Consider the following 25,514-nt stretch of genomic DNA (forward strand, 5'->3'; position numbering starts at 1 on the left):
GAACAACCTCACCGTTCTTTTTAAACATGTACACGTTATTGTGTTGATGGGGCAGCTCCTATTTCCTATGCCTTTAATTCTCCATCCACTGTTAATGTAGTGATAACTTGAGTCAGAAACATCATTGTGTAGCAACCCCTAATGAAGTGGTGCCTCTGGTGATGTTCACTCTGCTAAGAGCATTTGACAGATATCACTGTGGTCACTTGAATCTCCAGTTCCTCTTAGAATCTCTACAGGTCTTAGTTTCTTTTCCTGTCGCTGTGAAAAATTCCCTGAAAAAAAAAACTCAGTAGGAAAAGGTTTATTTTAGCCCACAGTTCAAGAATATATCCCCCGTACCTTGCCCCTGCCACCTGTGGTGGGTGAAGGAGCTGACCCTCCCCGCTTACCAGCTACAGCTCATGGAAAAGTGGGCCTTCCACCTTGTTGGGGCGACACAGCAGAGCTGACCCTATTGACAGGGGTGTGGATGAACTGGCCCCAAGAACATGAGGGGGGGTGGCCCCACCCCTCATCTGCCATATGGTGGTGTGGGTGGGGAAGAGATGCCCCCCACCCCCTCCCATATCTTCACCCCTTGACACCTGTGACAGGTGGGAGAGATGGCCCTGAGGTGATAAGAGTGGGAGAGCTGTATCTGTCCCTTACTAGCTGCTGCACTCAGGCAGCTTGCCTGGGCAGCACAGTAGAGCTGGCTCTGAAGGCTCCAGTGTGGGAGAACAGCCCCTGAGGATGTAAAAGCCAGAGAACTGGCCCCGCCTCTTGCTCATTAAATGCAAGAGGTGAACTAGCCAGGGCAGTGCTGGAGAGCTCACTGAGGACAGGGGAGAGCTGGTGAGCTGACCAACCTTGCAACTACCCAGGCCCAGAACCAGGGTTATGAGTTGGCCCACCCCAACATCCACCCCATCTGTGACCTGCTGGAGCACGTAAAGGGGCCGGTCCTGCAGACCCAAATCTGCAAGATCTCCACAACACAGGGCAACAACAGAATATCCAAGAGGAATCCCAGTGAGGGCCCAGTATTGATCGTGTAGCAGAAACCAGAGGCCTCGAACCAGACCAGTGCTCATTGCAATGAACACTTGCAAATAAAGACATATGGACAAAAGGGTTCACACTACATCTTCCATGATGAGATTTTTTTCTTTTCTTTTTTTCTCTTAAATTTTATTTTATTGTGGGGGTGGGGGGAGGATTGTAAGGGCAGAGGGTAGATATGAAGGGATGGGGAAATGAATGGGATCGAGATGCATGATGTGAAAGACAGAAAGAATAAATAAAAAGTTAAAAAAATATATCCCAGCATGGCAGGAAATTCAAAGTAGTAGGAGCTTGATGGAATTGGTCAATTAGTACCCACAGTCAGGAACTAGAAGGAGCTAGTTCATGTACTTAGCTTGCTTTTTCCATTTTCTACAGTCCAGGATCACAGCCTAAGGAATGGTGCTACCCACAACTGGCAGCATCTTTCCTAATCAATTCATTCAATCAATAACTCCCCCAAGGCATGTCCAGAGGTCCTTTTCCCAGATCATTCTAGATCTCATAAAGTTAATGATTATGATTACCTATCACACTACACATGATCTAAAACATATGAAAATAGAGCATCCTTTGGTGCATAGAACTGACACTGTGTAGGTATCTCCTAATGTGATGTATGCTGGGACACACAGCACCATCTATGAAAATTCATGTTGAGATAATTCAACCTACACAAAGTGATAGTATGATGTCCATGCCTAGTGTACCGGATATGATAGGGGCAGAGAAACATCTTACATGACACATCTCATGAAGAAGCAAGCAGGCAAGTCTGAATGTGGGATATCCTTTGGATAGCAAACCTTATACATCTGAGTGTATTTTTAAAGGATGCATATTCTCTCACTCTCTCTCTCCCTCTCTTTCTGCTATGTGTATGCCTGTGTAAGTATGGTATGTACTTACATGTCAAGTGTCCTGCTCTATTTCTTTCTACCTTATTTCCTTAAGACAGCGTCTTTCACTGAACCTGGGGCCAGCAAACCCCAGATTTTACTGTCTCTATGCCCAGTGATAACTAAGCACTGGGGATTTGAACTCAGAACCTCATTCTTGAAAGCAAATGCTTTTATCAGTTATGCCATCTCCCTACCCTAAATGAAACATTTTCAACCTAAGGGACTGAATAATGAAATATGAAGTGTGAGACACAGGATGGACATTGATTGAGAAGAGCTTAGATGGCAGCAGTCAGGGAGGTTTGAATATGGACCAGGAGCCAGCTGTTCTAAAGCACAGCTGCCTGTATTGTTAGATGAGGACGTGGAATTCAGTCATGTACAAAATATCCTTAAATTTATATGAATGACTTTAATTCTTATTTTCAATTATGTGTGAAAATATTGAGAGATGATGTGAAAGGTTTGCTATCAAGCAAGAAAAGAGAAAGAGGGAGGGGGATTGGTGAGGTAGGCCTTCAGCTGGTTGGGATAGGCCCACCCACTGTTTGCTTCACTCAATTCATGATCTTAAATATTCATCTTTTCCAAAGATCCTTTTCACAGCCACGCCCAGGATAACCCTTGACCAAAGGACATAGACATGTTGACGCATAAAACTAACCATCATGTTTATCCATGCTTCAAGACCAACCTCAAATAGATGGTCTACACCAAGACCTCCACGTGCCTATGCCACACAGATGTGTGTATCTTTTTTTTTTTTTTTTTTTTTTTGTCATTGACTGTAATTTGGATACAATGCTGGGGCTTCTCTCATCCTTCAGTCACTATGGCCAGGCATGGAACAATGTAGGTGAAGGTCTGCTGAGTGAGGGTGGAAGGAGGGATGATTCATTCAGGAGGAATTCTAAGAGCTAGAAAAGTCCATGCTTCAATGTTCTGAATTTGGATGTGCCCTTGGGGAGAGTGGGATTCAGGAGAGACATGAGCAGTCACATAAGGTGACACTCTTTCAGAAAGGAGACCCAGGAAGAACAAAGGAGGTTATCAAGCTCCCCCTGCCTCTCTCTCCCTCTCCCCTGATGTGGAGGGGAGGTCAGGGGATAATACTTGGAGTCCATTCTCACCTTCTTCTTTGTGTGTTCTGGAGATCCGACTTAGGCTTCATTGCAAACACCTTTACCCACCGAGCCATCCCTTTTCATAAAACATTTTAATGTATTATTTGATAATTTCATTCATACAAATTATTCACTTGTTTCACTGGCATTACCCTCTCTTACCGCCGTCTCTCACCCTCTCAGAATTCCTTCATCTTACCAAGAAGTGACCTTTTACTTCCATGTGTTTTTTTTCTCCCTTCCCTCTCTCTAAATGATCCACTGACTTTAATTAGGGTTGCTTGCATGAACAGGAATGTGGGATTCTTTATTGGCTACACCACTGAAGAAAAATGACTTCCCTTCTGCTAGCAACAATCAATTGCTTGTAGCTTCTCAGTTAGGGGTGGGGCCTCATGAGCTCTCCTTCCACCCATTGTGTGGCTTAATCTTGTGCTGTGAGTTCATGTAAGTGTTATAATAAAACAACAATGTTAATGATGACCATAATTGAACATATAAACCTAGATTTCCCTGCCACCTCCCTCCATGTACCACAGTCTCTTCATCTCTTATCTGCATCAATCATACCTTTTTAGTAAACCAGTAAAGAGTGTTAGCATCATGACCGTAGAAATATGTTCTCCACCGAAGCAGATACATTTTCACACTTTCTCTGGCTGCTCTTCTGTTGTGCTTTCATTTTATATGTTGGGAAGTGTACACTCTGTTGCTCAGCGTTTGAACTCACCTTTTCCATCCATGGAATGGTCCTCTTGTGGGACATTGCCCAGAGTGAGCTGAGCTAAAACTCCTGCCAGCCATGACTGTAAGAGGACTGCTGATACCATACCTTATGCTATCCTGGACAGATGAGTTCACTCAGGAGGCTGAATATAAGTATGGAAATTTAGATTTATGACATTTTCTATTTACCATCTGTGAATTGGGGTGTAGCATCCATATAAACCAAGGAAGTTTGAATTTAGATAGATTTTTAAAGTATATTTTTATTATTTTTAATTGTGTGTGTGCATGTATATGTACAAGTGAGTGCAGATGTCTGCAGAGTTCAAAAATGTTGGCTCCCCTGGATTTGGAGTTACAGGAAGTTGTGAGCCGCTCAACCTGGGTGCTAGGAACCAAACTTGAGTCCTCTGGAAGAGCAATAAGTGCTTTTAGACACTGAGCTATCTCTCTAGTCCCCTAGAGTTATTTTTAATGTTTGTTTGCAGAAAACATAAACTATATAAATGATTTTAAGCAGAGATGGGGTTTACAGTACGATGTATCAACACAGTATATTAGCTAAATGGCTTCCTATCTCGATGATGAAAAGTTACCCTCATAGGTCCTCCTGAGCCTCCTAAGAGCAAACTGCTCTGTAGACATGAGGGCTGGAACAAGCTTACCCTGCAGGAGTCCGAGACAGGAAGCCCCCAGGACCAGAAGAAAACCTCCTTCATCCTCCCATATTCTTCCATGGCCATCTGCTGACAAGGCTTAATACCAGACTGTAATGTTAAGGGATCATTCTAAGGCCTGTTCAATTATCATAGAGCAGTGACAGAAGGGTCACTTTGGAGCTAGAGGGATGCTGAATTACAAACTGGTTTTCTTGTTAAGTCCAAAAGCCATCTAACATGCTGTTGTCATCAAAGGCTTGGCTCTTTGTGGTAGGAGAGGAGTGTGTGGTAGCAGTTTTTTAATACTGGAAAAAAAACTGCCATGCAAGGGGCAAGGTTGTTAGCATTTTTTAAGTGAATAACACTGGAGAAAGAGAAGAGGAAGCTGGCTTCAGTATGCCCAAAGGAATTTAGATGTGTATGTTTTTAAATATCTCCATGCCTCTTCTTAAGAATTGTGATGCAGAATCCAGAGTGGTTCTTGTTGTTGTCAAACTGTGAGACTTTACCCAGAAGGCGAGGTTAAGCTGCATGACCTCCAAAGTCAAGTTCAATCTAGAGAAGCTGTGAACTTTTCTTTGTTACTTAAGGGAAGGCATGACTATATATCTAACAACCAACATCACCATTTGTTATGTATATAATCTATCCATCCATCCATTTATCCATCCATCTTTCTGTTGAGAATCCATCCCTCTTTCTAGCCAACTACTCAGACACTCTTTATCCATCCACCCTTCTATCCTTTCACAATTACACTTATTTGTCCATCTGTCTATCCATCTGTTCTCCCATCCGTCCATCTGTTAGCCATCCATTCATCCATCCATACATCCTTCTATCCATCCACCTATTTATCTATCTATCCACCCATCCATCCATTCATCTATGCTTTAAGACTCAGCAAAGTAATTTTACTCGATTAAAATTAGTGTTATCTGGATGTATTTATTAAACAGCTTTCAAGAGGTATCGTGTTAGTAGAATTAACCAAAGGCATTATATACAAATCCATCATTTTCATTCAGTTTACATATTAGAATTGATGTTTCATTTGCTCACTTCTATAGATAGGCATCCTTTTTCTAAAATGTCTATTATGTGTTAAAAGGTCAAGCCATGAAAGTAAAGAGACTGAATAGAACCCCACCTAGCCAGGCATCCCTACAAGAACATACACGTATTATACAATACATGAAATGGCTGTGAGGTCATTTCATTGGGTCTGAGATTTGGAACAGACACATACAGCTGTCTAAAGAGAAGAGCAGAGGCAAGTACGAGCCTTCTGTGCCAGCAGGCCAGGCCTTACTTCCCCAGCACAAGCCTTGTTGGAGAGGGTTAGTTACGGTTTTACCGTCCAAGTCTCGATAGGCTTTCTTTTCTGGAACTTGGGAGTTCTGGGAGATTGGAGTCCTAGAGCAGAAAGGAAATGGCAGAAAATGTTTGTCCCTGGTCAAAGATGAAGTCACTCCTGACTCTGACAACAGTCACAGCTAACTTTGAGAAATAAAGCTGAGCTTTGGGCTCTGGGTCTGTGGTATTCCCCCACACCCAGTAGTACCTTACTCTCAGTGTGAGTGTGTGGGGAGGCTCGTGAGCAATGTGGAGCTGGTCCACCCTAAGTTCTAAGCTCCAAATGAAACATGAGGCTAGGAATGGTGGTTTGATTCCTGAAGGAAGCGAGACCCTGAGAACACACAGCTTCTCCTGGTGTCCTACAGCCACAGTTCCACATCTTGACGCCCGGCGTGGAGCTTGCTTTGTTCTGACCTCCGTTTTCAATTCGTCACATAGGCAGCTGTCTTACCTCTGCAAACCACAGTCACACTTGGGGAGGAAGTGCCTTCTCCTCAGGCGTGTGAGTGTCATATTGTATGTGCATGCTGGTCACAAGATGTCCCACAGTAGCTGCCTGATGACCAGCACACTGCTGTGTGTGGAGGAGACGAGCCGAGGGAGGTGAGCACAGTCCAGTGGTTGCTGCCCTGTTGCCTTAGAGCCAGCCTTTTTCCAATCTGTAACCCCTGGTTGTGGGTCCTTGACTGTGCATCCCGCAGCAGCTGCAGGGGCCAGAGAGAGCACGCCATCCATGCCGGCAGTGAGTCTGGTAATCATATATAATCCACCCCACAGAGGGCCGCCTTGTCATTGTTCAGGACCCTTTCAATGTCTTGCAATTTCCTTTGTCTCAGTACTTCTGGTCGCGTCCTGAAAACTGTCAGGCTTCCGTGTTGCTCTGAGGACCTGACAATTCTAGCCTCACAATGGAGCTCAAATTGGACCAGCTGCTTCCTCAATGGAGCAGGCTGCCCATCTCCGAGGCATTAAGCCCAAAATTATTTCGAAAATTGAAGCCTTTGACTTGCTGTGGATTAATGTGATTAAGCGAGGCTTGCTTTAATTCATACTCATCTCTTCCTTTATTAATAACGTCTCATCGGTCAGGGCAGCATGCATGTGCACAAGGCTACAGAAAGTTAGGCTGATTGCAATTTGTCCATAAGAGAAGTCTTTCATGTTTCAGAAGCAACTGATTCAAGGCTTTGGTTGGGGCACACTGAAACTGCCTGTTATTCTTAATGTTTTTATATGGAAACCTAATAAGCAAATGAACCCTCCCTCCTTCTCCTCCTTTATCCCCACCCCCACGGAGGTCCCCATTTGATTTACAGCTCCCTGTAAGTAATAAAGAAAGGATCTCTTTTTCATCTGGGTTGTATCAGCGGGTGAGATCTGGACGAAATACCCTTCATGGTTAAAGAAGGTGGAATTAAAAGGGATTTGAGTTTTTTCTCCACATAATTGAAAGTGTATCACTACCATGACGATTATGAATCATCCAGTAGCTTTTCTAAATAAGGAAGTATTACCTCATGGCATGAGACTGTGGTTTTTATAATGACAGCAACAGATTATAGTAAAAGAAATTAGGGCAATGTCTTAAAATCAGCTTTAATAATGTTTAAGCTCTGTGAAATTTTTCTGATGAAGTTTACTCCAGCAAACTTAAGACAGCTGTATAAGCAGGTCTTATGTCAGTCTCTTGTGCATGACAAAGCTAGTGAGCATATAGACCCAAGCATTTGTCCTTTTAAACAATGCTTTTTACATACGTGTGTGTGCGTGTGCGTGTGCATGCGTGCGTGCGTGCGTGCGTGCGTGCGTGCGTGTGTGTGTGTGTGTGTGTGTGTGTGTGTGTGTGTGTATTCCTGGAGGTCAAAAGAGGGCACCAGGTCCCTGGGAGCTGGAGTTACAGGTTGTTGTGAGCCACCCAATGTGGATACTGGTAAGGGAACATGGGTCCTCTGAAAGAACAGAAAGTACTCTGAACCAGCAAGCCACCTCCCTAGCCCCCAAATACATTTATTTATTCATTTGTTTATCTGAAGATAGCCATTTATTTGCGCAGTGCTTTTTGCATTAAGAACAGGGCTTGCCCTGTAGCCGTGGGCTGTGATCTGAGAACTATTCATAGCAAGCATGTGAGAAGATGCTAATAGCTTATTTCATTGTCCCACACTGGACACGTATCTCAGAATGTTAAATTATTTGCTGCTGTGTTAATTGCTTTCCTCATCCTTGTGCCAAAATGCTGACAAAAACAGTTTCAAGGAGTATGAGTTTATTTGGCTCATGGTTTGAGGGGACACAATCCTTTGTTCCTGGGCAGCAAAGCCCTGACAAGCCAGAGTCACTTACTTGTCCTCAATGAACCAAGTAAAGAAACAAGTAACAGTGAAAAGCAGAAGAGGGAGATTCATGAAATGTGGCCACATTGGGAAGAGGGAAAAAATAATCCCAGTGACCACCCACCTCCCAGGGTCTTGATGAGGTTTAGATTTAAAGTAGAGGACAAGAGGTATGTACCAGTAAGCTGTTCTGGTCAAGGTGTGGTCCTGCCCATCATCATCTCAGCTCCAGGAATGTCTCTTTAGGATATCTGCATTCCCACCAGGATAGTACAGCATCATGGTGGGGAAGGATCACTGTGCTTATGGTAGTCAGGCATGCAGCTAGGGCTCCTCTGATCTTGGAGGGTTACAGCCAGAAGCAGAAGCAGAAATAGACTTTAAGTTCTACCCTGCGGTGACCCACATCTGCCAGCTGGGCCTCAGAACACCTCTCTTCATGAGACTTTTGAAGCGATAGCTTGGTCTCTCTGAGTTGACTTCAAAGTACTGAGGCAGCTCCACATTCCTGCCTGACTCACTTGACATCTGACTGATCCTCAAAAATATGAGCTGTGGGTCTTGCAGGCCCATTCCGGTGGTACTCACATAGACAATGGTCATCTCCGTGAGCATGCCTGGTGAGCTGACACTGGAATTAGATGTGTTTTGTTTTCAATTCTTTTTGCAACAAGTATTTAGGTTGCTAATTGTATGAGAATCCTGTGGGTTTACCTTTTACTGTAATTGATTTCAAGACTCTCCTACTGAGAGACCATTTTAAGTGTCTCTTAGAGCCTGTCTATTCACTAATGCACCAGGAATAAGAATTCTTAACTTGCTAGGTGGGGCGGTAGTGGTGGTAATGAAGGTGTACACTGCATGTCTCCCATGTAACTGTTCAACATACTATGAGGTGAGTTAATCAATGTAAAATAGCTAGCTTCCCAGACCCTCATAATGAGTGAAGACAGGAGGAGTATGAACATCCGTTTTAGAAACATACCATAGTATTGGGGTTATCAAGATGGCTCAGGGGTAAAGGTGTCCACAGCCAACCCTAACAACCTGAGTTTGATCCCTGGGACCCACATGGTAGTGCAAGTTGTTCTCTGACTTCTACATGCACACCATGGCACACACATGCAAACACACACACATACACACACACACACACACACACACACACACACACACACACACACACACACGGGAGGGGGCAGGAAAGGACGGAAAGGGAGAAGAAGAGGGAGAGAGAGATGAGTAATCTAAAAACTACTTTTCAGTGTGACCCAAGTGAGGCATCTCTTTTTTGGGGGTGACCTTGCTTGGCCACTTGACCTCAGAAGTCTGGGCCCAGTGTCTCAAGTACCCTTCAGCCATCTGCAATGCACTCCCCTGCCTCAGCTCTGCTGGAGACTGCTGTGGCTAGCTTCCAGCTCCCCCTAGATCCAATGTGTTGGAACCCTACTTGTTGGGTAGTCCCAGGCCTACCATAATCATAATGCCTAAAACTGCTGTCATTGTAAGAAAATGTATGAACAGTTTCATAAACCTAATACCCAGAAGACTAGCTATTTTATCGCCCACTGACTGATGGTTCACCTCTGCCTGTGTATCTATGCTCTTCTTCTGAGTCACAGGCTTCATTCAGAGCCTGTGATGCCATGAGTGATGCTCCCTGGAATGTGTTCCCTCAGATATCCCAAGCATCTGCAGACTCCTGAAGAAGAGGCCAGTGTCTAGTCTGTGCTTGCTCTTCCACAACACCACACAGCAGGGAAAGTGGGGCGTGCGCCCTATTTGCACGTGTGTGTCTTGAGTTCCCCTTTTAAATGATAGATGAAGACTGGAGGTCTCGTAATTGGGAAACGGTAAGTGACTCGATGGCAGTCACACAGTCTGACAGAGCAGCGTTTGTGCTGGGTGGCTTGTCTCTTCTGCCAATGGCATGGTTGTCTTTGACTTGTTAACAATGTCAGCATGATTGACAGGAGGTTTTCCTGCTCTAGGCTTTTGTGTGTGCATCATCTGGTTTCACTGGAAGAAACACCAAATTTGGAATCAGACCTGATTGTGGATTCAGCTATGCCATTTACAGGCATGTGACCTTGGCAAAAATATTTGAACATTTTGCTATTTTATTTGTTTTTTTTTTTTTCCTAAGCCTGCTTTATACCACTGATGTGAGAATTTAATGAGATCCAAGATCCAATATGTAGTTATTTAGAATGCTCTCAGCAATAAGCTGCAGGAATCTCAGCGAACACTGGCTTAAGTACTTTTTTTTATATAACAAGAAGTCAGAATGTTCCAGAGGAGTTAATTCAGTATTTTTTTTTAAAAAAAAAAAAGTCTTGCCGGGCGGTGGTGGCGCACGCCTTTAATCCCAGCACTCGGGAGGCAGAGCCAGGCGGATCTTTGTGAGTTCGAGGCCAGCCTGGGCTACCAAGTGAGCTCCAGGAAAGGCGCAAAGCTACACAGAGAAACCCTGTCTCAAAAAACCAAAAAAAAAAAAAAAAAAAAAAAAAAAGTCTTAAGAATTCAGTTCCTATAATTTTGCTCTGCCATCCTAGGCTCTGGCTGTGTCATCATTGTCCCAGGGTGGCTGTCACAGTTTTATTCAACAAGTTCTCAACTCCAATAACCCAATGTCAAGAAGACATCTTTTTGTCCTTTATTGAGGAGAATGACTTTGTAGAAGTCCTCCTACAAGGCACCTTCTTATGTCTATTGGCCAGAACTCTTTCACATGCCCGGATCTAAACTAATACCTAAAAATGGGAATGAAATAGCCAGTAACAGAACAGTTAGGGAATGCCTTGTGATATCATAGTGACCCCACCTGCCTGCAATTATCTTCTATAAGGAAGGCACACCTGCAGGCCAATAACTGTTGGATGGCCAGCAAACAATGTCGGCCAAAACATGTGCCAGGGCTTGCCCAGCCGTCTAGGATAGTGGCTGTGGTGGTTTGAATGAGAAATGACCCACATAGATTCATGTATTTGAACACGTGGTTCCCACTGATATCCCTGTTTGGGAGGTTATGGAACCCTTAGGAGGTAGAGCTGTGTCCACTGGGATGTTTGTACTTAAGCAGATGTCTACTAGTGTGTATCTACAACCCTGGTGTGTGTTCTCCCTTAGAGAGTTTGTTTCATATTCACAATTCTTGTTCTTCAGTCACATGAAGGCATAGGATTAAACCCAGTCTCTATTAAAATAAATGTTTTAAAATGCTGTAGAATTTAATATTTAGATACATCCATTTGGATAAAAAGTGTTCTCTGTGAGTCTTTGAAGTGAGCAGCTATGAAGAATTTTATAGACAGTCCCCCTGCCTACTATACAGATGTTAAGACAATACAAAACACCTCTTCCATAAGTGTTGGGCTCATAAGAGAACTGCTCCTATGTGGTGATCTAATTTACCTTACTCTTGATGACTTGATATGAAGATCTGTTTGCTCACAGAATTGAACTAAGCAGTCTTCCTAGCCATATTTTTATATTCTGAAAACTTATAACAATCACTACTTTATTTTACTGTATAGTGGCTGGAAGGTTAACCCTGAAAGTGAAATGTGTGTGTCAGCCTCTTCTGGCGGTCTTGCCCATCACCAGAACGTAAGTCATGGACATCATTGAAACAAATGAGTGTACACGTGTACTCTTCCACCATCTGTGGAGTGGTTGTCCACACACTTTACACTGTGGGTGCTGGAGGGAACAGAAGCCCACCAGACAACCTTACTGTAACTCAAGTAGTTCATCATCTAGAACAGAGACAAGAGTTCTGATTTGGGTAGAAATGGCTGAGTTGCTCCAACCCCAGTGGAGAAGCGAGTTCTGGGGGGTTCCCAGGAGTAGAAGGACAGGAAGGAGTCACCAAGGAGCTAGACAGATGAGGTTGGGAAAGACGGTGAATTCAAGCCAAAGCATCCAGCCTGTGTGAGGAACATTAGGAAGGGGTTCCCTGAGGATTGTAATGGGAAGTACTAGCTGGAAAGGATAATGGCACCAAATCAGGAGTCTCACATCACACATAAAACCTTGTAACACTGAATAATGACCCACTAACACAGACATGTGTTTCAGACTACTTCAAAAAGATAGGAAGGCTCATCAGTTTATTCCGTCTTCTGAACTGTCTCCATGAACCCCAGCTGATCTCAGGCTCTCAAAGAACAATGCATTAGAGTCTGGATAAGGGGAACTTGGTGATTGGCTGAGACATGGAAATCTCTGATCTTAGATGCCTAGGGTTCAAAGAGAGAATGTAGCCCAAACTCAGATTTTCAAAAGATTGGGTCCCAGGCTTCTCCCAGCAACTAATCCTAGTCTGGTCCTCCTGCCTCATTGCATAGTAAATGAGGAACAGTGGTACAGCCAACTCATTTTGCTCACCTGGAGGAGAGAGAGATGGGTAATCAGCCCAACAGGCAACTTTGTTGAGTTTGTATCTGATTCTGCTGCTTGGTCATCAGCTCCCTTCATATCTGCCAAAAAGTTGGAAGCAGAAACAGGAACCAGCTGGATACTCTACTCAATCTTCAGAGCCTGAGCCTAGAACAGTGCAGGAGAGGTTGAACACCAACACCGTCACGGGTTTTGGACCACTTGTGTGGGACATGTAGCTGGTTACAGAACTCTTTAGACCAGTATCACACAGAAGGGTTTCAAGAGATTTTTTCTTGGAGGGCTTAGATGGCACAACCTTCCCACCCAGAACCTAAGAAGGGTCAGCTAAGTGGATGTTTTGTCATTACATCAGACCAAATTTAGTAGGCTCCTAGGGACTGGTAACTTACTAGTCATTCCTGGAATTTGTGGGGGATGAGGTAAGGATGTAGTTCCTGCCTGGAATGAGCTCCAAGGCAAGAGCTATGCATGCCACTAGAAAGAGTACACATGGGTATATGCTAGGTAGATCCAGCCAAACTTCAGCTGTGTGCTCTAAGCTTGTGTATGTTTCAGAGCTAGACTCTATAGAGGACAGCCACCTTGACATGTTTTCAAACATCTCTCTCCCGTGTATTGGTGAAATTATTAAGACCACTCCACGTAATTAAAAGGGAAGTTTATTTAGTGGCACAACTTACAAATGAAGGGATAGGTAGGTTGCAGGGTCTGGGAAAGACGTAGTGCAGTCTGGAGGTGTTCTCTGGAGAACTTTGCTCGGTCTACCTCCAGCGTCCAGGGTCCAGGAACCAAGTGAGCCCACGCGTGCATCCGGATCTTGGGTCTTCAGGGTCCTCTCTTGGCCCTACCTTGTAGGCGTGACAGTTACCGAAGCCTCAATGGGTGTTGGAACTTCCAGATCAAGGTTGGAATGGCTACCCACTACACCTATGGGCCTGAGAATATGGGTCAGAAAGTGTAGGAAGCATGGAGGTCCTTGTGCTCACTAGGGGAACCAGGCATGTTTAATACACAAGGTTGTTCCTTCAAAGGAAGAGATGTATAAACTGTTATCCACCCAGAAGACTAGGAGCAGATATGGTTAATAGCCTGGTGTCTTGGTTAGGGTTTTTATTGCTGTGAAGAGACACCATGACCAACTCTTAGAAAACATTTCATTGGGGTGGCTCGCTTATAGTTTCAGAGGCTCAGTCCATTATCATCATGACAGGGAGCATGGCGGCATGTAGGTAGACATGATGCTTGAGCTGAAAGTGTTACATCTTGACTAGAAGGCAGGAGGAAGTTGATTGACTGGTACACTGAGTGAAGCTTGAGAAAAGAAACTTCAAAGCCTGCCCCTACAGTGACATACTTCCTCCAACAAGACCGTATCTACTCCAACAAGGCCATACCTCCTAGTAGTGCCACTCCCCTTGGGGGCCATTTTTTTTTTCAAACCACCACACCTGGTGACATTTTGCTCTGTCTGTGTGGCTGAGACCACCATGGATCCTCCCCTAGACCCTTATCATGAGCTTGTCAATCTATAGAACCTATCTTTATAGAACATGTAACGTGTAGTCCATAAAACCCATTATTAAAAAGTCACATGTCCTTTATAAGGAGTTCCAATGTAGTCATGTCTTAAGCTTTGTTGTGCACACAGGATTGAGTTAATTATCACCAGGAATGGTTTCATCAAATTGTGCTGTGCTTAAATATACCTAAAATAAACTACTCAGGGTCAGACTCCCAAGGTTTGAACCAATACCAGCTACTTAGTTGTGTTGAACAAAACTCCCTTCTTGCCTCCTGCAGAAGGTAGGCATCCTTACTCTGATGGTCGGGATGGTTGCAGAGTCAATAAAGGATACAAGGATGAGGGCCTAAGTTTGATTCCAAGAATTCAGTTAAATAACTAGGCATGAGGGCTGGGGAAATGTCAGTGGGTCAATTGATAGGTCTACAAGTATTAGGACATAAGGTCAGATCCCTAGTATCCACACAAAAAGCCAGGCATAGTAACAGCATGTCTCCAGCTCCAGCACTGGGGGAAGGTGACAACCAAAATAGGTAAATCCCCGGAGTTCACTGGCAGGCCTGTCTAACCAATCAGCTAGGGAGCTCTAGGTTCTGTGAAGAGACCCTATCTCAAAAAATAAGATGGGAAGTATTAGAAGAGGACAGATGATTGTAGACCTCTGGCCTCCACAGGCATCAAATTACACACACACACACACACACACACACACACACACACACACACACACAAGCTGGGTGTGATAGTGGCGGTTATAATACCAACATTGGGAAATAGAAACAGGTGGATCTGTAGGGCTTGCTGGCTACCCAGCCTAGCCTACTGTGTCAGTGAGAGACCCTGTTCCAGATATCAAGGTGGATGGTATCTTAGAAATGAGATCTGAGGCTGAACTCTGTTTGGCCTCCACACGCACTCATGTACATGTGCACAATGCAACCACATGTGTGCATACACACACACACACACACACACACACACACACACACACACCATTACCTAAGAGCATCTCTTGGAGGGACAAAGGAATTCCTATTGAAAAAAATGTGTGAAGTAGATTGCCAGACACCAGAGGTGGGAAGCAAGCAAGGCAGGGCCACTCGGGCTGGCATCAGAGTTAACAAAGACCTTTATTTTCTCATTGTCCTGAAGACTAGACATCCAGGATCAAGATGTCATCGGGGTTGGTTCTCCTGAGGCCTTCTACTTGTCTTCTGCCTTGTCCCCAGTGGTCATCCTTCTGCGTGAATCTATAGCTTAATGTCCTTAAAATATTTTTTAGATTCGTTTATTTATTTTATGTGTATTAGCGTTTTGCCTGCAGGTATGTATGCTCACCATGTATGTGTCTGGTACCTGTGGAGATCAGAAGAGGATATCAGATCCCCTGAACTGGAGTTATGAATGGTTGTGAGCTGCCACATTGGTGCCAGGAACCAAACCCAAGGCCTCTGCAAGAGCAACAAGTGTTCTTAACTACTGAGCCATCTCGCCAGCCCCTTAATCTCCTCCTTAAAAGAGCACTAGCCATTTGGATTATAGTTCATCCTGATTCCCTCATTGTAATTTAATCACCAAATAAAGTTTCCAAAGATAGTTTCATTTTAAGGTCCTGGCCGTTGGGCCTCATTATACAAGTCTAGGGAGAAAGACAGGGCAGCCTCTGCTCCTGGGGTTTCAGTCTCTGCCTTTGAAAATGATCGTTTTCAAGCCTACATGTAAGGCTGGACTCAGCATGTGCACTGTGTATGTGTGTGTGTGTGTGTGTGTGTGTGTGTGTGTGTGTGTCTGTGTTTAAACCATTTTATTCTGTGGTTTGAAGGTGGGAAGGAGCTGGAAGGTCTGTGGCCTCTCCACTATAGGCACGGCTCAACTTTTCCTGCTATCTTTTCTGTCTCCACACTCAGCCCTGGAGAGGAGAGGAGAGGAGAGAGAGAGAGAGAGAGAGAGAGAGAGAGAGAGAGAGAGAGAGAGAGAGAGAGAGAGAGATAGGACAAAGCCCAGGATGAAGAAGCCAGCCCCATCTCCTGCTCCAGCTTCCTTACATGAAGCATCCTCAGACAGGAAGGGGAGTGGAATGTTCTCAGGAGGGCCTCACCAGCCATATCAATGCTGCTCCGGGGTCAGGGTCTAACTTTTAATTAACCCAGCCATCCCATGGTGCTATTACCATGGTTTATTTTCTAGTTCATTTTAAAGTTGGCTACAGAAAGCAATCCTGTTTAACTTCCTGGCAGACACCTTCCAAGAATCAGGGCACCATCTCCAAACACGGTTTTAGATTCTGTCATTTACAAGGCTGAAAGGTAAAGGCTTGAAGGTTAAATCTGAATAGACTAGGGAAAGGGAGTTCAGCAGAACTACGGCCGTAACTTTTATTGTCACTCTTAAGAACAAGGTATAACTAGCACTATGTTTGAGAATTTAACTTATTCATTTAATTATCCACGCAAATACACATGTTATTTACTGCACTGAGTTACCCTGTGACCCCACACTGATGTACACCTGAAAAGAGTTGTTTTCATTGCAAAGTGAGATACGAGGCAGTCCAGGACCACACCAGGTGTTCATCTTTAGGGAAAATGAGATATTTGATCCACAAAAGGAACTCTGTAAAGTTAACTGACATTGCAAAGCCTACGGAAACCCAACACATGGCTCTACTGCCAAGGTCCTACCTCATTGCAGAGAGTGAGGCCTCTGGGTGCCCCACCCACACCCAGTCTCACTTCTCCCCTGCAGTGGCTGCTCTGGGAAGGCGGCATTTATCCAGCAGGTGCTCCTCCTTGACACTTTTGTGCATGTGTGTATCCCAAAGCAACACATCCATGTTGTAAGTGCTGCTGTGCTCTCCATATCTTGCACAACTTTTGTTCTCACCAAATGTTTCATTCTTTTTTTAATTTTTATTTTTATTATTTTTAATTTTAAAAAATTTATTTAACGCTCCCTGGTGGTCTAGTGGTTAGGATTCGGCGCTCTCACCGCCGCGGCCCGGGTTCGTTTCCCGGTCAGGGAAGCCTTTCTTCTGGCCGGGCGGTGGTGGCGCACGCCTTTAATCCCAGCACTTGGGAGGCAGAGCCAGGCGGATCTCTGTGAGTTCGAGGCCAGCCTGGGCTACCAAGTGAGTTCCAGGAAAGGCGCAAAGCTACACAGAGAAACCCTGTCTCGAAAAACCAAAAAAAAAAAAAAAAATTTATTTATTTTACATACCAACCACAGATCCCCATCCCATCTCTGCTCCTGCTCCCCTCCCAGCCTCACTCCCCCTGACCCAACCCCCCCCCCATCCCTTCCTTAAAAAGAGTAATGTCTCCCATGGGGGGGACAGCTAAGTCTGGTACATTCAGTTGAGGCAGGACCAAGCCCCTCCCCGCTGCATCAAGGGTGAGCAAGGCATCCGACCATAGGTAATGGGCTGCAGAAAGCCAGCTCATGCACCAGGGATAGACCATGATCCTACTGCCAGGGGCCCTCAGACCAAGCTACACAACTGTCTCCCATGTACAGAGGGCCTAATCCAGTCCCATGCAGGTTCCACAGCTGTCAGTCTAAAGTTCGTGAGTTGCTATGAGCTTGGTTCAGTTGTCTCTGTAGATTTTCCCATCATGATCTTGACACCCCCTTTCTCATATAATCCCTCTTCCCTCTCTTCGACTGAAGTCCCAGAGCTTGACCTGGTGCTTGGCTGTGGATCTCTGCATCTGCTTCCATCAGTTACTGGATAAAGGCTCTATGATGACAATTAGAGTATTCACCAATCTGATTACTAGCATGCTCAATCATACCACAAGGACACTAGCTCAACTATATTCATAGCAGCATTATTCATAATAGCCAGAACCTGGAAACAATCTAGATGCCCTTCAACTAAAAAATGGATAAGAAAAATGTGGTAGGTACATATACACAATGGAGTATTACTCAGCTGTAAAAAACAGACATGAAATTTGCAGGCAAATGGATGGAACTAGAAAATATCATCCTGAGTGAGGTAACCCAGACTCAGAAAGACAAACATGGTATGTACTCACTTGTAAGTGGATACTAAATATAAATATTTCATTCTTGAGATTGACCATCAGGACCTGTGAGCTCTAGTATATTGGCTTTTTTTGGTCTCCCACTGGCCACCTATTCTTTCATGGTTGTGTGTTCAGCATCTTCTACCTTACCTATAGATGAACATTAAGTTGTTTGTGTGTGGACCGTGCCCTGCAGGCTCCTATATGTGAACCCTTGGTCTGTTGGTGGTATCTAGGGAGGCCGGGGAAACTTTTCGGCACAGGGTCTAGCTGGCAGATAGATATAGGACTGTAGGGAGCCGATTACAGGGTTATAGTCCAGTGCTGGTTGCCACCCTGCCCTCTGCCATGTAGTCAGCAGTTGCCACACACTTCAGCCGCCACGGAGTCACCTGCCACTGTGCCTTTCTCACCTTGATGGACACATCCCTTCACACTGTGAGCCAAAATAAACCTTCTTTCCTTGAACAGCTTCTGTTGGGTATTGCCACAGACTGGGGAAGGTTCTTTCCATTTCCTCTTCTGTGGCCTCACAGGTGTCTCCTGCTAACTGCCCATAGGAGACTGTGTCTGTCTGCAGAGGTCCAGACTGTTGGGTCTGTAGAGTAGTCTCAGCCGTTGATCTTCAAGGTAGGATGTCCCGATTATAGAATGTATTTTTGTTTTTCATTCTGTGGGTTCAAATGGCATCTATTGTGCTTTTATTTGCATTTGTTGGCCATTTTCCTTTTTCATCTGTAAAATCCCTATTTATATCTATAGCTAATTATTCTACTGAGGTGTTGTTTTTTTTTTTTGCTATTTACTTTCTGATTTTAAAGAGTTTTTTTTTTATATGAACTCTGGATGCTAATTCTTTGATACTCTTATGAATAACAGATATTTTTCTTTATTTTGTCTTGTGATAAGCAAAAGTTCTCAATTTAATCTTTGAGCAGAAGTTCTCAATTTAATCTTTTTCTTCACAGTTTATACATTTTGTATCTTGCTTAAAAATATTTCCCTAACTTAGGACCATACAATAGTCCCTTCTTTCATCTCTAAAAGAAAGGATTTTTACCTTTTATAACAAAACTTTTAATATAAATAGAATTGGGTTTTAATTATTATATAGGGATCTATTTTTTTAAGAGTCATCAGTTCCTCCAGATATTTACCCCAGAGTCTACGTTGTATACTTGCTGTTTGCCTGGGTGTCTCTGGGTTCCTGCTTCTCCTTGGGTCTCTGTGTCTAGTGCTCGGTCAAAGCACCATGATGATCATTAGTTATGTGTTTGGGAAGGAATGTATTTTCAGAGAATTTTTTTGAGCATCTGGACCATTCTTACCCCACTGCTCTTCCCCACACACTCTAGAATCAACTTTCATGAATGTGCCCAGTACGGGTAAATCTAAACAGTATGAAATTTTTGAATCTACACGTATTGCTGGGGTCAGTTTACTGTTGTCTGATTTGGTGTTTGTGCTTTGGTTCACTGATGAAATGGACTTCTGACAACCTCCCTTCCTCACCCTGGACGTCTGATCTGGACATTGGAGTATACCAGCCTTGTAGAATGCACTGGGCATGCTAGTTCCCTTTTCTGTCAGTTTGAAGAGCTTGCATGGCCAGGACTGTTTTCAGACTGACTGTGGTGATAGTTGCCCAACTCTAAATATTCTAAAAACACTTTGAATCATGCACTTTAAATGGGTGAATTTTATAGTACGTAAATTGTACCACACTAAATTTGTTACCAAAGGGAAAAGCATTTCCTATGGAAGCCACCAACAAGTTAAAATAGCCCTGAACTCCCTCCTTAAATCTGCATGGGCCAATTCTTATTCTTCCTCCTGCTTCCTCTCTTCTCCCTTCCCCATTGGAAGTATCAATTAAGAAAATTTAACTCATTATCAAAAAGGGTTGATTTAAAGAAAACCCACAGAGACAACTAACCTGGCTCCTAGGAGCTTGCAGAAATGGAACCAATAACCAGGGAGCCTGCATGGGACCAACCTAGGCCCTCTATATATTTGTGACAGTTGTGTAGCTTGGTCTACTTGTGGGACTCCTAACACTGGGAGCAGGGGCTGTCCCTAATGCTTTGGCTGGCTCTTGGGAACCTGTTCCTCATACTGGGTTGCCTTGCCCAGTCTGAACACAAGGGAAGGGGCTTAGTCTTACCACAACTTGATGTGCCGTGCTTGGTTGACACCCATGAAAGGCCTACCCCTTTCTGAACAGAAACGGAGGAGGGGAGGACTAGGGGAAGTGTGAAGGTGAGGTAGGGGGAGGGAATGGGAGGAGAAGAGGGAGGGGAAACTGTGGTCAGGATGTAAAATAAATAAATAAATAAATAAATAAATAAATAAATAAATAAATAAATAAATTTTAAAAAAAGAATTAGCACCTAAATTGGCATACAAAAATCATGAAAGCTGAAAAGCATCAGTGTGTGTATTTGTTTTTGAAAATCCACTGGAAGTGAATTTTATATATATATATATATATATATATATATATATATATAAACTACATATATATGTAGTTTCATGAAATGAAGATCATCTAACTGTGTGTATACATATATGTGTGTATATATGTATGTATACACACATAGTTTTATACACACACACACATACACACACATATGTATGTGTTGATTTAATAAAAATGAATTGGGATGATGGACAGGACCATCGTCTTCCACCAAGGATCATGTACCAGCAGTCCAGGCTGACACGGCTTGACAGTATGGCGGTACTTCCTCACTAGCAAGCACAGCTTAGACCCTATGGTCCCTAAAGCACCATGCTGAAACAACGCAGGTCTGGGGAATGTGGAGCCAGCAGGCCCCGTACAACCGACCTCAGGAAAGTGTTAGACATACAGAAATATCTTTAAAGGACAATTCTGGCTTGTGCTACAGGGGGAAAATGGTATCAAAGCTAAACAATGACCAGCCTCTGTGGAGTGGGTCCTCTGTAGGGAATTCTACTTTGTTCTCTATGCCAGAAACTTTGACCCCGCCCTGTGTGTGAAGCAAGAGCCTGCTTTGTGAAGGGGCACTGATCAAGACCACAGCCATTGTTGTGCTGGGAGCCAAACATCTGAAGCTTATCACCAAGCACAATAGTGGAGGCTTCTTAGCCACATTTCTAATTATATTTCCTCTGCTTTTGAGATAAAGGGACAAAGCAATATGGGACCTACTTTTGAGGTTTTGAGGCCACTCTGAAGTGTTCTCTGTAAAATGGAAGGAGGTGATTTTGTTCTGTCATGGTGCTGTGAACAGAGTCTGTACTTCTCAAACCTCCATGGTTGTGCATGTGGATGTCAGAGATGCATTGGGACCTAAAACAATTCATTTGTCCTTGCTAATGAATGGTAATAATTTATCATTTGTACTAATCAAAACCCTTTCATCCATGAAAACAAACAAGCTTTGCAAACAGTCCTCTCTCCCAATCCCTTCAGCAAGTATCAGGCAAGTGTGAACATCAGTTCAAGTGTGAGCATTGGGCAAGTGTGAGCATTGGGCAAGTATGAGTGAGCACTGGCAGTTTGAAGAAGGGGCCAAGGCAGAGAGCATGCCACAGACATCAGGACCAGTTTATCTGTGTCTTGAAATTCATGTTTCCAAAGTCACACTGACCTAATTGTCATTCACGATATTGGTAATCTCTGTAATGGGTGTCTATCTGCCCAGACAAAAATGGCAAAATTCATTTACCAGATACTTTCTGGCATTAGCATGCCCACTGAACATCAGAGTTGCCAGCCTTGTTGTCATTTTGGGTACAGGTGTCCATTTTGTGCCCGCTTTGTGGCCAGCCTAATTGACTCTGAAGTCTGGGGTGACCGAAATAGCCATGGTGACACTGAGCTGGTTGGAAAAGCCTCTCTGCCATCTGACACATTCTCTGCTGATTTCTCTCTCTCAGCTCCTAACACCCGTCTCCCCCAGGCTTTGGAGTAGTCTTGCCCATCTCTGACTTGAGAGTCTTTTCTTTTCTTAAAAAAAAACTTCCTTTGATTGAGTTTTTCTAAAGTTAAACTTAATTTTAATAAAAACAAAGCTCTGTACCTTTTCTAGTTTTTTTTTCTTCTCTGCATTGATATTTGGTTAAATTATTCAATTGCAAGATAAAGAATTGATCTAAAAGTGTGGGGAAAAGGGCAACTGTCTTGGTGAATGTGGCCATCAGCCACAGGAGGAGAATGCTGGCATTAAACGGGATAGAGCTAGTGCCTAGGTGCTGTGGTGGTCACCATGGTTACAGAGAAACTGGCGTGAATCAGCTGCTGAAGACACCCTTCCCATTCTGTGGCCTCACATCTCTGTCATGTGCTGTCACTTGTCATCCAAGGCTCCCTCCTTCTGACTCTGTCTGTCTGTTTTGTATCCTGCTGTGGTTCTAAGGTAAGATGTCTGTCAAAAGGCTCATGGATTGGGATGCTTGGACTCCAGCGGGTGGTACTGTTGGGTGGGTTGTGGAACCCTTAGGAGATGGAGCTTTTGTTGGAGGAAGTACTTCACCTTGGGTTGGCCTCAGGGCTTTAGAGCCCAGGCACATGTCCTGTTCTCTTGCTTTTCTGCGGAACTACGGATGCCATGGACACCTGTCTATGTTCCTGCCACTGTGTCTTTCCGACCACCATAGATCACACCCCTCTGCAACTATGGGCCAAAGTGGAACCCTCTGCCTTCGTGATGTTTCTGTCATGGCGTTTTGTCATAGCAACACAAGTAAAACTGATACACACCACTTTCCAGTTCCCTGTTAGATGTTCTTTCTCTGTGGCACCTTCTCTGTTTCTCCCTCTCTATGAACTTTGGAGAATTATCTGTACCTTTCCCACAGTGCCCAGTTCATGCTATCGCTGTTTTCATGAGTTCCCTGAGAGCAGACTCAGTGAATCATGGTTTTGGGTTTCTCATAGCCTAGTACTATGTGTGGAGCCATGATTCTTGGCTTATTTTTTTTTTTTATTAAATTCCACCTTTGTCAGGTTGGGATAGAGGAAATTAAGTATTGGAAATTAATTTGTAGTTGACAGAACCAGTGTGTGTGTGTGTGTGTGTGTGTGTGTGTGTGTGTGTGTGTGTGTGTGTTAATCCTGATGCCCTTTTGGCATCTTTATTATAACTGCTGTCTGACTGAGGGACCGAAGACTCAGGAAGGCTGAGGAATTCATCTGAGTCACATTCTGACTACAATGCCAATGTCCTTGGCACAACTTCCCAGCACGTCATTGTTGAAACCATTTGGTCTGCTCCTGAGGACATGTCTTTGGGGTCCTAAATTAATTACTAGCTGTCATCAAAGCTTACTAATCAAGGTTAAAAGATTCCCAGTATCAACCTAGCTACAGCTGAGTTTGGCTTTATAGGAAGCCATTGGTGCAATAATGTAGTGGCTAGCCCTTAGCTGGAGTGTTTATGGAAGTAATATCATGGTCATTAAAAATAGTTTGATTAGACTCCAGTGATCTAAGCTCCTAGAATTGCCTTGTTTGGGGCTATGCATATATTTTAAAGAGTTTCTAATATATATATATTAGATTATATTAATATATTAGAATTTATTGATATAATATTCTAATATATTGTATATTCTAATATATAATATGTAATATATTAGAATATATTCATATATAGAATATATTTATATATTTTAATATAAAATGTATAATATATTTGAATATCTATATATAATATATACATATACATATATGTGTATATCTATCTATATGTATGTATATATATGATACATCTTTCTAAATAAAACTGTATTCATTTAGAAAGATGTAGCCTTGATTGCTTATCTAGTTTGCATGGTTTTGAGATAACAATGTTGGTTGATTTCTTTTTGTGCCTCGTGGTTCAACAGGTATCTTGGGCCTGAACAGGTGGAAAAAGCCAAAGCTTCCCAGGCAACCAATAGTATTTCTATGTGGAGCTATGTTCCGAATAAATCTTAAGGTTTGGCTTTTAGTTAAATTTCTCTCAAAAGTAGTTAAACTGGGGCTGGGGTGGAGTTCAGTAGAACTGAACATATACAAGGACTTCTGCTCAATCTCTAGCATCACTGATAAACACCCCACCCCCAAGTTAGGGTATGAGCATGTTATCATTCATGACTTTAGACATTGAAATAAGTCAGAACCATTCAGGGTATTTTCTGTGTGGGGTGCTTGTATACAATGAACCAAGTAAGTTGGAAAAGTATGCAACCATCACACAGACCTAAAAAGCACATGTCATGTGAGTCAGATGCAAAGGAGTATGAAGTTCTGTGGATGACCTCAAGCAACTCCCATGGCCATACTGTGCAAGCAGCTACTGGGTTATAATAGCAGCTTCCAATAAGATGTCATCATTTCTTGCCCATGTCATTCGCAGTGAGAATCCTATTTTTACGAGTTTGAAAAAGGTACCAGACTGGTTTTCAAGACCTTTTTTTCACTATGATATCAGGGACTCTAGCTGTCTTCTAGTCCTCAAGGAGCACAAACACTTTATGCAAACCTACTTTCAATAGCTTACCCAGATAAACCTACCCAAGAGCTGACCCTGCCAATACAGCTGTGCAAACTCAGATCCTAAATCTTAGACTGGTTCCAAGGTGAAGGAATGAAGCTGCATTATAACGTGGCTCATCACTCTTGGTGTGTGGTAATAGCAGCTCAGTAACTAATGGCAGGGTGTAGATTTGATTGCTGGAGGTACATTCCCAAAGTGTTTTCCATCATCTGTGTGTTGGTGAAGGCTTCCAACACAGTACTATAGGATGGATGAGACAAGTGTGATGATCCCTACTTCACAGACAAGCAACTTGTGGTCAAAAGGGAAGTGACTCTCTGGCAGTTGAGCCTCAGGTGTATATGGCTTCTGACTCCTAGTCAGTGCCCATTTAGCAACCCACAATGCTTTGAGGCTTGAGCCTTCTGAAGGGTCATTGTGGCGGGACAAATAGTCTCTCAAAGGCACAACTTGGACCCAGTGTAGAAGGAGGTAGATTTTGACTCAGTAAAGATGGAATTTTCAGCAGCTAGGATAGTCTAGCCGTGATGTGAGCTACTTTGTGCAGTAGTGTGCGCCCTATGTGGATGGTACAGTGAGGTGAGATAATATGCAGGTGACCTTCAAAACCCTTAAAATTTTGAGACTATTTACCACCGTGTGTTCAAAATGCCTGCCTCCCTTTCCAACTCTGAATAGAAGGATCCATGGAAGTCATGAGAATGCCCAGGCCTCTCCCCAGGTATCCTGTGTTGGAATTCTCACCAGGAGTCAAGGGGCGGGGGTGAAGATGAGTTTCAAAAGGTGCTGCAAGGGGATGGAAAGATGGTTACCAGAACTTGCTGTTCTTGTAGAGGACCTGGGTTCAGTTCCCAGAACCCTCATGGCAGCTCCTAACTCCGGT

At 43.6% G+C, this 25,514-nt stretch overlaps 1 protein-coding gene and 1 non-coding gene across 6 annotated transcripts in view; both read left to right on the top strand.

Annotated features, from left to right (window-relative positions):
* The window catches only part of Msra (methionine sulfoxide reductase A), a 333,498-nt gene that overhangs the window by 180,881 nt on the left and 127,103 nt on the right, over positions 1 to 25,514 (top strand). The gene's annotated exons all lie outside the window — the stretch shown is intronic.
* Trnae-cuc (transfer RNA glutamic acid (anticodon CUC)) lies at positions 17,027 to 17,098 on the top strand. Its single transcript has one exon. It is a non-coding gene; the product is annotated as a tRNA-Glu (tRNA).

This window comes from Peromyscus eremicus, chromosome 9, assembly GCF_949786415.1.
Source record: "Peromyscus eremicus chromosome 9, PerEre_H2_v1, whole genome shotgun sequence".
NCBI lineage: Eukaryota > Metazoa > Chordata > Mammalia > Rodentia > Cricetidae > Peromyscus > Peromyscus eremicus.